General features: G+C 35.1%; 1 protein-coding gene across 1 annotated transcript in view; it reads left to right on the top strand.

Annotated features, from left to right (window-relative positions):
* Positions 1-15211, top strand: part of LOC122814945 (sodium-coupled neutral amino acid transporter 4-like) — a 506640-nt gene that overhangs the window by 109223 nt on the left and 382206 nt on the right. The window contains exon 2 of the mRNA XM_044087205.1: positions 9357-9404. The gene's annotated coding sequence lies outside the window, so the exon portion shown is untranslated. The remainder of the gene's footprint in view (positions 1-9356; positions 9405-15211) is intronic.

Raw genomic sequence — 15211 nt, 5'->3', positions numbered from 1 at the left:
TCAAAAGCTTTATTAGTCATATTCAAGTCCCCAGCATCTTTCTGAATTCTTTCTCCATTATTCCGGTTTCTATGTTTTGTTCCCCCTCTTCTAAAGGGCCCTTAAGATGCTTCCCATCAGGTGAAAAAATATCTCTAGGTTCCAACACATCAACATCCGTATTAGTCAAATTAGATGAAAATTCAGATGTGCTAGTATCTCCATGAGGCTTCGCAACCTCAATATCCCCTCTCAATATTGAGCATGCCCTTTGCCTTTTTACCACTTGCTTTTTTTCTTTTTTCTGTTTCCATGTATACATGACCCCATTTTTAAAGTCATTTAAATCTCTATTATACTTTTTCATTTTGCGCATCCATAATTCTTTCTCTAAGTTCTCCATTTCTAACTTGTATTTGTTGTTTCTCATAACAAAGTTACAGTCATTATTAAATTTTTGTAGTTGCTCATAACATTCATTCACATCCTCACTAAGTGACGTCAAATGTCTCTCATAATACTCTACCAACGATTCCAAAAACATTTTTGATGTTAATTTCTGTATTTCACGCCATTTAGTTATGAAAGACTCATCATCTAGGCCCACGCCTGGTTCTACATATACACGTAGACCCCTTGGCGCCACACCTACAGTCAAATAAGCTTTAAGCAACCTGATATGCCACACATTACTTCGAAATTTCTTAGAGCACTCAGTCAAATGTTTGAACACTGTTTCCATATTGATATCATTCACATTTCTGTTAGCATTATGTACCTACAAAAAAGTCCCTTCATTTTCAGAAAATGGCATAACGTCATCCTTATCCGAAGCCAGTCCATCTAAATATGATCGCAGATCGAACCCTGTAGCCATGTTGAAGCACACTCAAATTTTAGCCCAATTCCAGACAATAAAGTTCACCACAGTCATAAAACAGCACTCTGAAAAAATACTCTCTGCCAAAAAGGTGCGCGTTAATATGACCAACTGCGGTATTCCAGCAGTGCACGGATTACAAATCATAACACAACTACTTTCCAGCACTTGCATTTATGGCGTGCCCAACATGAAAATAAATCCAACTTTTCTTGTAGTATCTCGACAATACTTTGCTTGACATGCTAAAAAACACACATTTTCAGATGGAAAACCTTTTATTCCTCCACACAGATGGTAACTCAGACTGCTCAGATCGACTCAGCCACTTCTCAAAGGTACAAACAAACCAGTGATATGATGTTGTCACTTTAAGGGGGCGTTTTGTATACTCTGAATATATGTGCTGCAAATGAATCTGGGTACTCAGAACACTGATGATGCCTATTGGGTGAAACCGGTTTAAAAAATCTGTATTTCAACCTCCCTATCATCCTGCAGTGAAGTTATTTGAGGAACAGGTGTTATTTGAATTACACTCTAATCAGGAAACTATTTTTAAAAATTATAGTAATAATATTAGTAAACAAGAGGCAAGCCTTACTTAGACTGCAAAATGATGATAGGTTGGTTGTCCTTAAAGCTGATAAAGGGGGAGCAATGGTATTATGGGAATCTAAGGATTATGATAAAGAGGTCATGCGACAACTTAATGATCCTATTTCATATATGAGGTTGCCATTTGATCCTAGTCAAGGTTTCAAAGCTACAATAGATGCATTTTTGGAAGAGTCAGTTAATGCAGGGATGTTATCTAGGGATCTGTGTGGTCAATTGACAGCAGTTGAAATGGAAGCTCCTATGTTCTACATACTCCCAAAAATACACAAGACTATTTTAAACCCACTGGGTAGACCTATTGTATCTAGCCGAGGGTCATTGATAGAGCCACTTTCTATGTATCTGTAAAGTAAATTAAAAATATTATTACCCTATATTAGGGTTCGAATAAGAGATAGTACTGAATTTTTGAAATTGATGGACGATTTACAAGTTCCATTACACGCATATTTATGTACTCTTGATGTCCAATCATTATATACAAGTATTCCCCACAAAATTGGTTTTGCAGCGGTGAATTATTGGTCGGAATTTTCTGGACTTTACACTACGACCCAGATAGATTTTATGCTCAAGATGTTAGGTATAGTTTTAGAGCATAATTCATTTAAATACAAAAAAGATTGGTATTTACAAATAAGGGGTACGGCTATGGGGACTAATTTTTATTACGGCATGTTTTTTTAATTATGCTATCAGCATTCTCTCCTGATATCTAATTCATTGCTATTGCAGTATTATGATTTTTACTATTTGCTGATTGGCAGATATTTTCTGGTGATGAATAAGATTTTTTTTGGGTTGAGTTTTTGTTATCATTCATGTTTTTTGTCCGTGTCATGATACTACTTTATAGGTTCTTACATCGACGTCCATACATGCTACATGTTATATGAATATTGAATGAGATTTAGGGGATATGTTTCATTTTTTGAAATAAGTACGTTGTCATCCATTTGAGATATACATAGACATTGTTGAGCCATAATAGTTTTGGAGCCAACCTTACCTTGCAATAATATATTCATGGGTGTTTACTTGTGGAGATTTTGCTGATTGGTATTGACACAACATATAGATTGTATATTTTTGGTATTATTCTTAATGCCAGGTTGTTGGCCAAACTTTTTTCTGATGGTTTGGTAGTGTTTTTTATCGGCCTTTGGATTATTTGATTATACCATATATTACATATGTTTTTTTCTGGACATGTCCATACCAATACGCAGTAATACGACTTGAAGGAAGTTGTTGGGTCTGTTTGGCTGCTTTATTGTATTGGTTTATTTAGTGGGGTATTGATCCATAAGACTTATACACAGTACCAATTGATGTTATTGATTATTTCATACATTGTTATTTGGTGTATAATGGTCTTTTTTTGGACAACCTCAAGTTTTGGTTGGATGACTGTTCAGATATTTTCATAGTCTCTCAGGCCTTTTGACAGATGATACGTTACAATCATTTTTTGTGCCTATTCACATATCGGCTTGTCATCTACAGGACACCTTTTATTTGGTGATATTGTTTATTGCTATTTGGTTTGGTTGGGTCCAATTCTGAGGTTAGAAATATGGCTCTTTCACCTATTATACAGGGTTTATCGGCGGATATGGATGATTTAACGGTGTTTGGTTTAGATAAGCATGGTTTGCCAACTACCATCAATGCTCTGGGATCTGACTTAGATGCACAATGTGAGATATTTTTCAATAGAATGGGCAATAATATGAAAATGGTCAGGAATAATGTGTGGCATCTACGCTTATTCAAAGCATACCAGCAGAAACATATTACCCCACGGGGCCTCAGGGTTAGGGTACAACCTTTGGTTTCTCATATTGATGACCAGCTCATTGAGGATTGGGGTCATATTCAGCAGTTGACTTCTTCCAAATTTGTGGATGCCTTGGCCAATTTTTATGAGCGTAAGGTGCAACAAGGTGTCAAAGATTTGGAAACTGTTTGTTTGGAGGCTAGTAAATTTGAAACTTGTGATTCATTCATGGCACAGGTCAAAAAACTTACCACAGATTTGTCCAAAATGGAAAGCACATTAAAAGATAGGAAAATCAAAAAATTTCTTAGGGATGTGGGTGACTATGAGAGGGGTAAACCCTTTGATACATCTAAGAATGTCTCTTTCAAACTATCTAGAGATGAGAATAAGTATGATAAGAGGTCATCCACACCCAAAAGAAAAAGGCCTAAATCCATTCTTAAGAAAAATTCTGGTTTTTCAATTAGCACCTCTGGTGAGGATACTTCCTCTAATACTGAAGGTGAATTTGATACATATTCCAGAGACGGGTCACCTAAAGCGAAGAGGGACAACTCTTTACACCCTCCCAATTTAAATACAGACGAGGGGGGCGGAAACATAAGAAACGAAACATCCAAACAAAGTTTGGAGACACTCTTGAAAATCATGACACAACACTAAGTTCTCATTCCAATGTTCATAATATTTCATCTGTTGAATTGACTGATGCACAACTTAACATATTAAATAAAGGGCTTAATTTTGTCCCTGGGTTTTTTGTCTCTGAACAATCTTTGGCTCAGGATGTGATAAATTTTTGTCGAATGTTGAATTTGAATTTGTTTTTTGACAACATTGATCGTGATATTTCTTGTGATACATGTTATGACTTTAGGTTTAAAAAATCGACATTTAATCCACCTATGTCACATTTAGTGGGGGTATTTCAAAAAAATGTCCTTCAGGATATACATTGTCATCTAAAGGATTTTCCTATTTTTCATAACAATTTGTCTGTTGAAGAAATATCAAGTTTAAATGAGCTTATTAACAGTAAAGATCTTGTTATTGTTCATGCTGACAAAGGTGGAGCGGTGGTGGTACTGGATAAGGTTGCCTATGACAGTGAGGTTATGAGACAACTGGGTGATATGCAATATTATAGGCAGATGTTTTTGGATCCTTCACCCCATTTTCAGCATAAAATTGGTCAGTTTTTAACTGAGGCAGTTGAGGAGGGTATTATTACCCAACATATCAAAGAGCAATTAATGGTTGATTCACCTAGGAAACAATATATATATATGTTACCGAAGATCCACAAACATGCCACAAATCCACCAGGTCGACCCATTGTCTCTGGACATGGGTCACTCACTGAACCATTGTCTGAATATTTAACCCAATATTTAAAACCTTTATTGGGTTTTATTAGAGCCAGAATCCAAGACACCACCCAATTTTTGGACATTATTAACAATTCTCAACTTGAACCACATTGGCTTTTATGCACCTTGGACATTACCTCCCTTTATACTAATATTCCACACTGGGCAGGTTTACAAGCGTTGGATTATTGGTTGGCTAGATCAGGTTTATACCAACCTGGATTTAACACATTTCTTATATGCCTTACAGAACATGTTTTGTCTAGTAACGTTTTTTATTTTCAAAATCTTTGTTACTGGCAAACAAAAGGGACTGCTATGGGTGCATCTTTTGCACCCATATATGCAGATCTTTTCATGGCATATATAGAAGAAATCATTATCTATGATTATAATCACATTATTTACATGCGTGAGATGGACATTTGGCGTCGTTATCTGGATGACTGTTGGTTGGTGTGGAAAGCTGATGAATGTTATCTTATGGAGTTTCTTGGATATCTTAATGATAACATATGGGGGATAGAATTTAAGTTGACTTACCATATGTCTAGGATAGTATTTCTTGATGTTGAAATCATCAGAAATGAGGATAACACTTTGTCAACCAGGATGTTCAGGAAATTCCCAGAATTTAATTCATTATTACATGCTACCAGCTTCCACCCACAACATGTCATCCAGAATATACCCAAATCACAATTTTTAAGAGCTAGGAGAATCTGTTCTAGCCAACAATCCTTTTTTGATGCCCAGGAGGATTTGACACAGAGATTCATTAGGAGGGGTTATCGTCCAGGTACAGTGCATTTAGCCAAAAGATCTGTGTCCAATATCAACAGGGAAGATTTATTATCATATAAAGATAAGGAAAACAACAAGAAGCCACAACCCTTGCGTCTGGTGACTACATATGGACGCAATACACAGGGTTTCAAAAATATTATATATAGACATTGGAATGTTCTTAAAGCTGATCATAAACTTAATTCTTTACTTCCTGATATATGTTCCTTTTCATTTAGAAGGGGACAAACCATGGGTTCTAAATTTAGTCATTATAAAAGAGTTGGCTCTGATTTCCCTACTTCTACCCAGTTGTCGATTACAGGTAAACCTATTGTTGGATGTATGCCTTGCGGACACTGTTCTTTTTGTATTCGTGTTTCACGCACTAGTGAATTCAGTAGTAAAAACACATCTGATGTTTTTGATATTAAATTTTGGGGTAATTGCAATACTGAGTGGGTCATCTATCTGGTGACCTGCAATTGTTCTGCTTTCTATGTCGGAAAGACCTCCAGGCCTTTCCGCCTTAGAATTTGTGAGCATTTGAGTGACATTAAAAATAAACGCACCAGTAATGCATTATATAAACATTGTTTAAAACATGCCTCAGCCTCTTTTAAATTTGTCACTATTGATTGTATTAAGGGGAGATGCCAAAACAAACAGCATTGGCTGGAATTACTTAGCTCCAAGGAAAGAAAATGGATTATAAAACTTGGAGCTTTGTTTTCACCTGGCCTTAATGATCAATTGTAATAATTATTAATGCTGTGTTGTGATTGGTTGTAATGCACAGTTTATTTTGTATTTATATGGATGTATTCTGATACTCTGATTTTTCATTTTCACTTTTGTATTTCACTGAAGAAGGCTCCTAGGAGCCGAAACCGGTTTGATTATTGATCATGTGTAGGGGGATTTTTCATCCCTACATTAATAAATGATTTTTTTGGATGTGAACTTTGCTCACGCTCGCTGGCGTTTTTTTGATGACTAATTTTTCTCCCATTTATGCCGACCTCTTTATGGGTTATGTGGAAGCCAGAATGATATATAATGTGGGTAACATATATAGACCATACTTGGACATGTGGCGTAGATTTTTAGACTGCTGGTGTGTTTGGATAGGGACAACGGATAAATGGTATGAGTTTGTAGATTATCTAAATAACAATACTTTTGGAATACGGTTTACTAGCAAAATTGAACAGTTTAATATTGATTTTTTGGATGTAAGTGTCACTAAGTCAATAGATGGAACAATTGTGTCCAGTATATATAGGAAACCTTTTACAAAAAATTCATTGTTGGAGGCAAATAGTTGTCACCCGAAACACATCACAAAAAATATACCTAAAGCACAGTTTGTCAGGTTAAAACGCCTATGTAGTAGTGAATCGGATTTTGATAAAGAGGCAGAAAATATGCGGGCGAGATTTATTCATAGAGGATACAATAGTAAAGTGGTCTCTGATGCGCTCCACTATGGCAAGATGCAAGATAGGGAAAAACTATTAACTAGTGCTTCTTTAAGGGAAGTAATACAGACAAATAAAATGAGGTTTATTAATACATATGGTACTAACACTTTTAAAATTAAGGAAGTTTTGCAGAAACATTGGTCAATAATAAAGGATGATCCTTATTTTGACCAGATATTAGGAGATTATTGTAATTTTGGCTATCGTAGGGGTAGAAATATTGGAGAATACCTGAATAGGTATAAAAAATCTACCTTTATGGCTAGAAATTTGTGGGTTGGAGAGAAAATTAAGGGCAGTACATTTTGTGGTAAATGTACATATTGTAAATTAGTTTCTAAAACCAAATCTTTTACGTCTGTTAATACTGTTAGTGTTTTTGAAATTAGAGTCTTGATTACATGTAATACTAATTGGATTGTGTACGTGGTGGTATGTAAATGTGGTGCCTTTTATATAGGGCAAACTTCTAGGAGCTTTAAGAATAGGATAGCATTACATGTGAGTGATGTGAATTGTAGGAGAACCCGAAGTGCTTTATATAAGCACCAAATAGAACATAAAGGGGCACACTTTGTATATGTAGGGATTGATAAGGTGATGGTAGAAAATTTGACTATATCACAAAAACATAGTATTTTGTATAGGAAAGAAAAAATGTGGATTCTAAAATTAGGAGCTTTATACAAACCCGGGTTGAATGAAAATTTGTGAGGCTAGAAATATTTTTATTATTATTTTATTATTTTTTTCTTTTTGGCTTATCTCTAAATATGTATTTGTAAATGGGGTTACATATAAGTGTAAAATAAAATAATATGATGTCACTTTAAGGGGGCGTTTTGTATACTGTGAATATATGTGCTGCAAATGAATCTGGGTACTCAAGAACACTGATGACGCCTATTGGGTGAAACCAGTTTGTTTGTACCTTTGAGAAGTGGCTGAGTCGATCCGAGCGGTCTGAGTTACCATCTGTGTGGAGGAATAAAAGTTTTTCCATCTGAAAATGTGTGTTTTTTAGCATGTCGAGCGAAGTATTGTCGAGATACTACAAGAAAAGTTGGATTTATTTTCATGTTGGGCACGCCATAAATGCAAGTGCTGGAAAGTAGTTGTGTTATGATTTGTAATCCGTGCACTGCTGGAATACCGCAGTTGGTCATATTAACGCGCACCTTTTTGGCAGAGAGTATATATATATATATATATATATATATATATATATATATATATATATATATATATATGAACTTTGAAATTGCCATACCTTGGAAAAAAGGGAATAGTATGTGAAATGGCAATCTCTGATTTAATATGTGTATTTCTGGACTTTTCATTCATGCAGTCACCGCTTTTCAGGATTTGGCATTCCAAGTTGTGACATTCTAAAATAAAATGTCAGTAACAAAATGTCATACCCATCATAGCTACTTTATTTAAAAAGATGGTTAAATGCTTTTATCTTTATGCTGATCAGTCTTCATCGTAACTTTAACACAAAATAGCAACCATGTTAAGTAATAGAATCAAATGTAATGTAACACAAAGCACACCAATAAAAAATTATCAAATTCTAATGTAACACAAAACAGACCAATAAAAAATTATCAAAGCCTTTAAAATTATAAAAGTGTGTGAATTTCTGGATGATTATTTTACAAAGGAAATGTTTTGTAAATACACAGATTATTGGTAATGTGTTTTAATTGTTAGACATTTATCTTTATTTTCTTTATTTTTCTTTCTGAAGATTTACGACTGTGAATTTTAACTATTGTAGAATTTGATTTTTTAATGGCGTATTTTGTATCACTTGACATTTGTTTTTGTTATTTAACAGTTTTTTGTTTTTTAGTTTTACAGTTCTGATGAAGTGTAATCAACATAAAACCAAAAAGCACTTAACTGTTGTTCAAATAAAGTAGTTTTATTCGGTAAAATGTGTTCTTGTTGATGTTTTCTTTTTCATTTCTTAAACAACAATATATGCAGCACTGAACTATAAATAAAGAAGGATATGCAATATTTAAAATAAAAAGAATAAAAATACAGAACTACAAAAAAATGATGCTGCTTTATAGGTGCAGTACTACTCCCTAGTCTGGCAGTTATAGGAAATAATGTCACCGCTATTTGGAATTATTAATTACTTCGGTTTCTTACCTATTTGCAACAGGCCTTCTCTTGCTGTGAAGAATTAGACGATTATTACTTTTAAACCTTAATGTAAACTGTGAATTAAGTTTACACATTTTATATTCTCATCTCAAATACAGGAATGCATTTTGTGGGTTAACTAGACTGTATACCAGAGCTGTGTAAAATTCTGAAATTATGTTTTTAAGACGATTTTTATTGCAGAAATATTTATATCCTATTTTTGTTTAGCTCTGTGAAACGGAGGTATCTGCTGCTTAATGTGTTTATGAATGTGCTTTCTTATACCATAGGATTATGCAGATGTCAGAGTGATTTAGACTGAAGTATATTATACTGAGGTAAGTTATAATTTCACTTTCTTATACCTGAACATGTTTCATTGCTTGTTTGCCTAGGCTGTAATTAAATAGCTTAGCCTTGTAAGTGCAGGACAGCTGTTCAAAAGTTACTCTACAACTGTTTGATGTTGAACTTGGCCTATTTCTGTTTCCTGCATATGAAAGACAATATTTCTGACATGTCTTAATATTTTGTACCAAAGTCTAGTTAGAATTTATTTGGCCATTTACAAACAGGGGAGTAGCTGGATATTTAATATATTTTTTTGTCAGAATAAATGTCTTAAAGTCAACTAGATACTTTGAAATCTTCAGCTTCAGTATGCACACACACACACACACACACACACACACACACACACACACACACACACACACACACACACACACACACACACACACACACACACACACACACTCTGTTTATAATTTGTTTCTGCATTTTTTATTTCAGTAAGATATGGTAAATGTGTAGCTTGTCTGCTGAATAAGACTTTAAAGAGATTACATGGCTTTTTATGAGCAGGTTGCCCAGTGGGTGGCTTTTAAATGCAGTTCTGAGACATTTTTTTTTCTTTTTTTATCATTGTTGCTACATTTTTGGTATTGTATTACTATTGCAATATGGTTATATTATATTGATGGAATTCTATTTTTAGCAAGGATAATGTTATTTAGTATAGATTTTTTTTTTTTTAGTTTTGGGTTCATTTTGCAGATAAAAGTATATTTTTCCCTGAGTAACTGTAAGCAGTTCCTGTTTTGTTTTAATTTATTTTAAGAGTTTATCTTAGATTTTTGTCATTTCAGTTTTGATGACTTTTATTTCTAGGGTGTTGTTTTTGTTGATGTTGTTATTTTTATGTGCGGGAATAGTATTGTTAACTGTCCAGTGTGTGAATTTTTTTTTTTGTGTGAACTCGGCTGTGTTACGGTGATTCATGATGCACAGAGAGTGTTGATAAATGCTTAAAATTTCACTTAGAGTTGTGATAAAGATATGGATGTTGTATTTCTGATAACATTTTTATGATATCTCTTTACCACTGTTTCCTGTTAGGGTATAGTTATTCAAATGTTGCTTTTCCCTTCTGAGAAGTAAAACATATATTTTTATAAGCCAGGTTAATGGAACTTTACAGGTTCATTGGTCCACAGTAATGTTATAGGCTGTGCTATCAGCTTATATATAACTGACATTCAAGCTTCCCATGTTTGAATTTCCTGGTATCCATGTAACAGTCAGGAATGTTTTTGAAATTATTTACTATATAACAAGTTAGGAATATTTTTGAAATTATTTACTGAGCTACCTTCTTTAATGTTCGTAGGAAATTTGTTCAGAAGTTTGGACCATCATTTTGTTATATGTCTGTATGTTATTTTACTGTTGTTAATGCCTGTGTTTTAAGAGATGACTTCTTTTACAGTTTGCACTGCTTGCTATGTGATCTAAACATAGAATTTCAATCAGGGCTTGGCCTTGACAGAAACTGCCCTTTCGGAGTGCATTTACCACAGGAAAAAAAATGTCAGTTTTCATAGTCTATCTTCCTTGGTGCTACCTTTTCATCAGTGATTTGTCTTTATTAGGAAGCACTTAACCTTTAATAACTGTTTTGTGTTTATTTTTGATGTTACAGAAGGTGGGACTATATTAAATCATGGTAGAGCATAAGGCATTGTGAAAAGATGTGTTTTCAAGGACTTTTAGAAGGGGACAATATATGGATTTTAACATCTTTGGGGAAAGAGCCCTATGGGCAAAAAGAATGAGTGCCAGATTCTCCATCCACACTCTTAGAACTTCCTTCAACCCCACAGAGGAAGAAGCTGAGATCTAGTAGGATCCTAGGGGACCAGGAGCCCCTTTAGTGAGGGGGACACACTACTCAGCTGGGTTAAATACACAAACACTAGAAATTTAAATTGAGACCAATTTGTCAGCCAGTGCAAACTCCACAAAATCAGAGCAATATAAACATTACTAGAAGTACCTGTTAGTTATCAGTTTGGGCAGTTCAGCATCAACTGTGATCAAATAAGTTCAAGGTTAGGAAGCCTTGGGTACAGGAGGTTACAGTAGTCAACACAGGAATAGACCTAAGTGTACATAACCACAGGAAAGCTTTTGGGAAGAAGACGTTTAGTGTGCCAAATATTCCTTAATTAGAAATGTGATGGCTTAGTAATAGGTGACACGTGATCCTTCCACATAGAAAAAAGGTATTGGCATAGGTCCCCAAGGGCGAAATAATATATACGATACCACTGACCCTTTTCCTTTGAAGACTTCAAAATATGACATATTGACCCCCCCAAGAAGCAGTTGCCAGCAACAACTATTAGGTAGCAGTAAAAAGGTGAAAAACATTATTGGTAATTTCCTGCCATTTGCATATAGGTTGGAGGGAATTTGAAGGACTGTGTAAATAATAAGACATTGTAGGGTATTGTTGCTAAAAATTATGCATTCTTGTACAAAATGTGTAATACATGTGCATTTATTAGAATGACAAATATTTTTGTGCATTTTGAGACTGGAAAAGATTTTGAGAATAAAAGTAAAGGCAATTCCAAATATGCAATTTATATACAATGAAGTAGGCAGGCTTCTACAACTACTGTTTCACATTGTTTCGAATCCAACACCTTCTTACCAGGAGCTTCCTAACAATTTTGTTCCACTTTCAGAACATAGCTTCCTCAAAAATAAAAGTTTAGTTCAAAGGCTATCCTAGTGAGTCAGATCAAAGTAGAACTGAGACCTGTGATTTGGATTGTTTTGTCCAACATCCCATGTAGCAGTATTGGTGTTGAGTATCAGTATTTTGGGTAAATATGCTCCAGCATGGACTGTACAATGAAGAAGAAGAATATCCCTTGGATAAAAAGGAACAAACACAAATCTGTTACTGCTAAAGAAGGTGCCTGGAGAACTTATAAAAACAGGAGAAGAACAAATGAATAAAACTTACAGAGCAGTAATCAGTGAGTGTCACATGTAAATTAGGCACACAAAAAGGGCTATTACATTACTTTTCAAGGAAGGAGCATTTGAGTCAAACAAGACTGCAAGAAATTACCCATTTGCAGTTAACTATCACAGAGAAACTATAAATGCATTCAGAGACTACTTTTTTACAAAAACAGATCACCTTAAAAAGACATTCCAAACATGCAGCACCAAGCATGTACTGATCTGTTCATTACAAATCAGTTCAACTTTATATTGACAGCAACATTATTAGTTTAAACACTGCTTGCAGAAGTAAAGGATAGTGTTTCAGCCTACATGGATAATCTCTTCACAGCCTTTATAAGGAAGGCAACTCCCTAAAGTGCAAGGCCATTAATAATAATCATTAACAACATTTTCAAAAGAGGTTATTTACCTGATTTATGGAAACATGCCCAAAGAATTATACTTTTAAGAGGCGGTGAATCCCAAACACTGTAAACCAATAAGCATCATCTGCCCACTGTCACAAGTTCTGAAATAAAATTGTGTACCTCCAGTTGGTGAATTATTGCAGAACACAGTCTACTCACCAATAATCATTATAGATTTAGAGCAAGCTATAGCACTAACATAGAACTTATGAAGCTCATAAAGCACGTAGCAACAGGTATGAGAAAGAACTGTATGGTGCTGTCACATTTTTGGACTTGTCCAAGGACTTCAGCATAGTGACCCATGTACTCTCACCCCACAGGCTAACCCAATTGTTTCTAACCAGCATTTAACCCAGTAGTTCAGGACCTACCTGTGAGCATTCTCAGGCCATAGCCTCACAAAGCTATTTCTTTATGATATATATATATATATATATATATATATATATATATATATATATATATATATATGACTTAGGAGTACTTCAAGGATCCATCCTCAAGCCCCTGGTCTGCTCTGTCTTCACAAATAATGTGCATAAATATATCACAAGTACACAGACAATGTATTGACAACACAGCACTCTGTCACTCCTGAAATGTTGTTAAGTGACCCGCAAGATTTATTTTTATTTTATTTTACATTTGTTGACCGGGATAGTCCGACTGGATACATGCTCATTTTCAGCAGAGGCCTGGGGAGAAAAGCTCCAAGGTCAGTAATTAGATTATAAAATACATTAATTACAATAGTTTACATATCTAAGCAAGCAGTTAAGTTTAAGATACAATATTTACAGAGGTTGCATTCATAGGTAAATTATAGAATGTTCCATGGTTAAAGAAAATCCTGAGAGTAGTCAACCTTAAGTAACACACGTCAGCTAGAAATACTGTTATCACCTCATACAGTAAGTTACAGATGCAATATATACAGTGGTTACATACCTAAACACATTTAGAGTTAAACAAAGTAAAGGTCAGGATAGTGCTACAGGTAAGCTAAAAAATTGCTGTTTTTGTCTCATTGTCAAGGAGAGTTAGTCGGGTTTGCTGCGTTGACATAGCCAGTTTAGTGTCAGATGTTGTTTAAGTCTAGTCTTGAACTGACTCAGGGAGTTGAGTAAAGTAATTTTGGATGGGAGAGAGTTCCAGGATCTGCCTACAGAGTTAGCAAAGAAAGAGTCACCGGCGGAGTTTTTAGTTTTGATATTCTGGACTATTAATTTATTAGAGGATTGAAGAGGTCGAGGATTGTGATAGGGGGTTATAATATTTTTTAGAGCAGGAGTGTTATCTGGATTGTAGAGGATTTTATGGGCAGTAATCATGAGGTTGTACTGGATCAAGCTGGGTAATTCTAGCCACCCAAGCTGGTTTATGTGAGTACAATGATGAGTCCTATAAGGCAAACCAGTGGCAAATCTGGCAATATGGTTATAGCCGATATAGAGTTTGTTAAGGACAGATTTGTTTAGATTGGAGAGTATCGGAGATGCATACAGAAGAGTTGAAGGTAGGTGAGAGCAAGCTATGGCACATCTAGCAGGAGGGGTTAAGAAGGCTTTTATCCAGTAAAGTGAGCCTAGTTTTTTATTGATGGTCTTAATGTATTGATTAACATTCAAGTCGAATTTAAGATTAGTATCAATGATAACACCTAACAGTTTTGTAGAGGAGTGATTATTGTGCCATTGTTGGATTTAATGGCAAAAGTGAATTCAGTAGACCTGTGTGTTGGGGAGAAAAGCAACAGTTTTTTTTTTTTTTTGGGGATTTAGGATTAGACGATGACCAGAAAGCCAGTTTTCAATTGTGTTAAAGGTGGTTTGTGTAGCTGACCATAGTTCATTTGGAGATGTGGCCAAGCAAATCAGGGTGGAGGAATCAGTGTATTGGACACAACTGACTTTAGGGATAGCAGAATAGAGGTCGTTAATGAAGATGGAGAATAGAAGGGGCCCTAGTATGGATCCCTGGGGTAAACCTAGTGGGTTGGGTAGGAGTTTAGAAAGTTTGTTTTGCCAAAGGACAGCCTGCTGTCTATCATTCAGATAAGACTGGCACCATTGAATGACTGTAGTATCTAGGCAGAAAGATTTCAGGGTGTGGATTAGTAACTGATGATTCACCATATCAAATGCTTTGGAGAGATCCAAGAAGAGGGCAGAGGATATGTTATTGTTATTCCAATTATGGTTTATGGTATTGGAGAAGGCTAGAAGGGCTGAAGTAGTGCTGTGGTGAGGTCGGAAGCCATGCTGGGAATCTGCCATGAGGTATTTTGAGTTAGGAGATGCATCAGTTGTCTATGGATACATTTTTCCATCATTTTTGCAAGTGGGGATAGTATTGCTATTGGCCTATAATTGGATAACTCAGTAGAGCTACCTCCTTTGTGAAGTGGGATT

This window comes from Protopterus annectens, chromosome 11.part0, assembly GCF_019279795.1.
Source record: "Protopterus annectens isolate FY-2018-M chromosome 11.part0, PAN1.0, whole genome shotgun sequence".
Taxonomy (NCBI): Eukaryota; Metazoa; Chordata; order Ceratodontiformes; family Protopteridae; genus Protopterus; species Protopterus annectens.
This window is presented reverse-complemented; position numbering and strand designations above follow the sequence as displayed.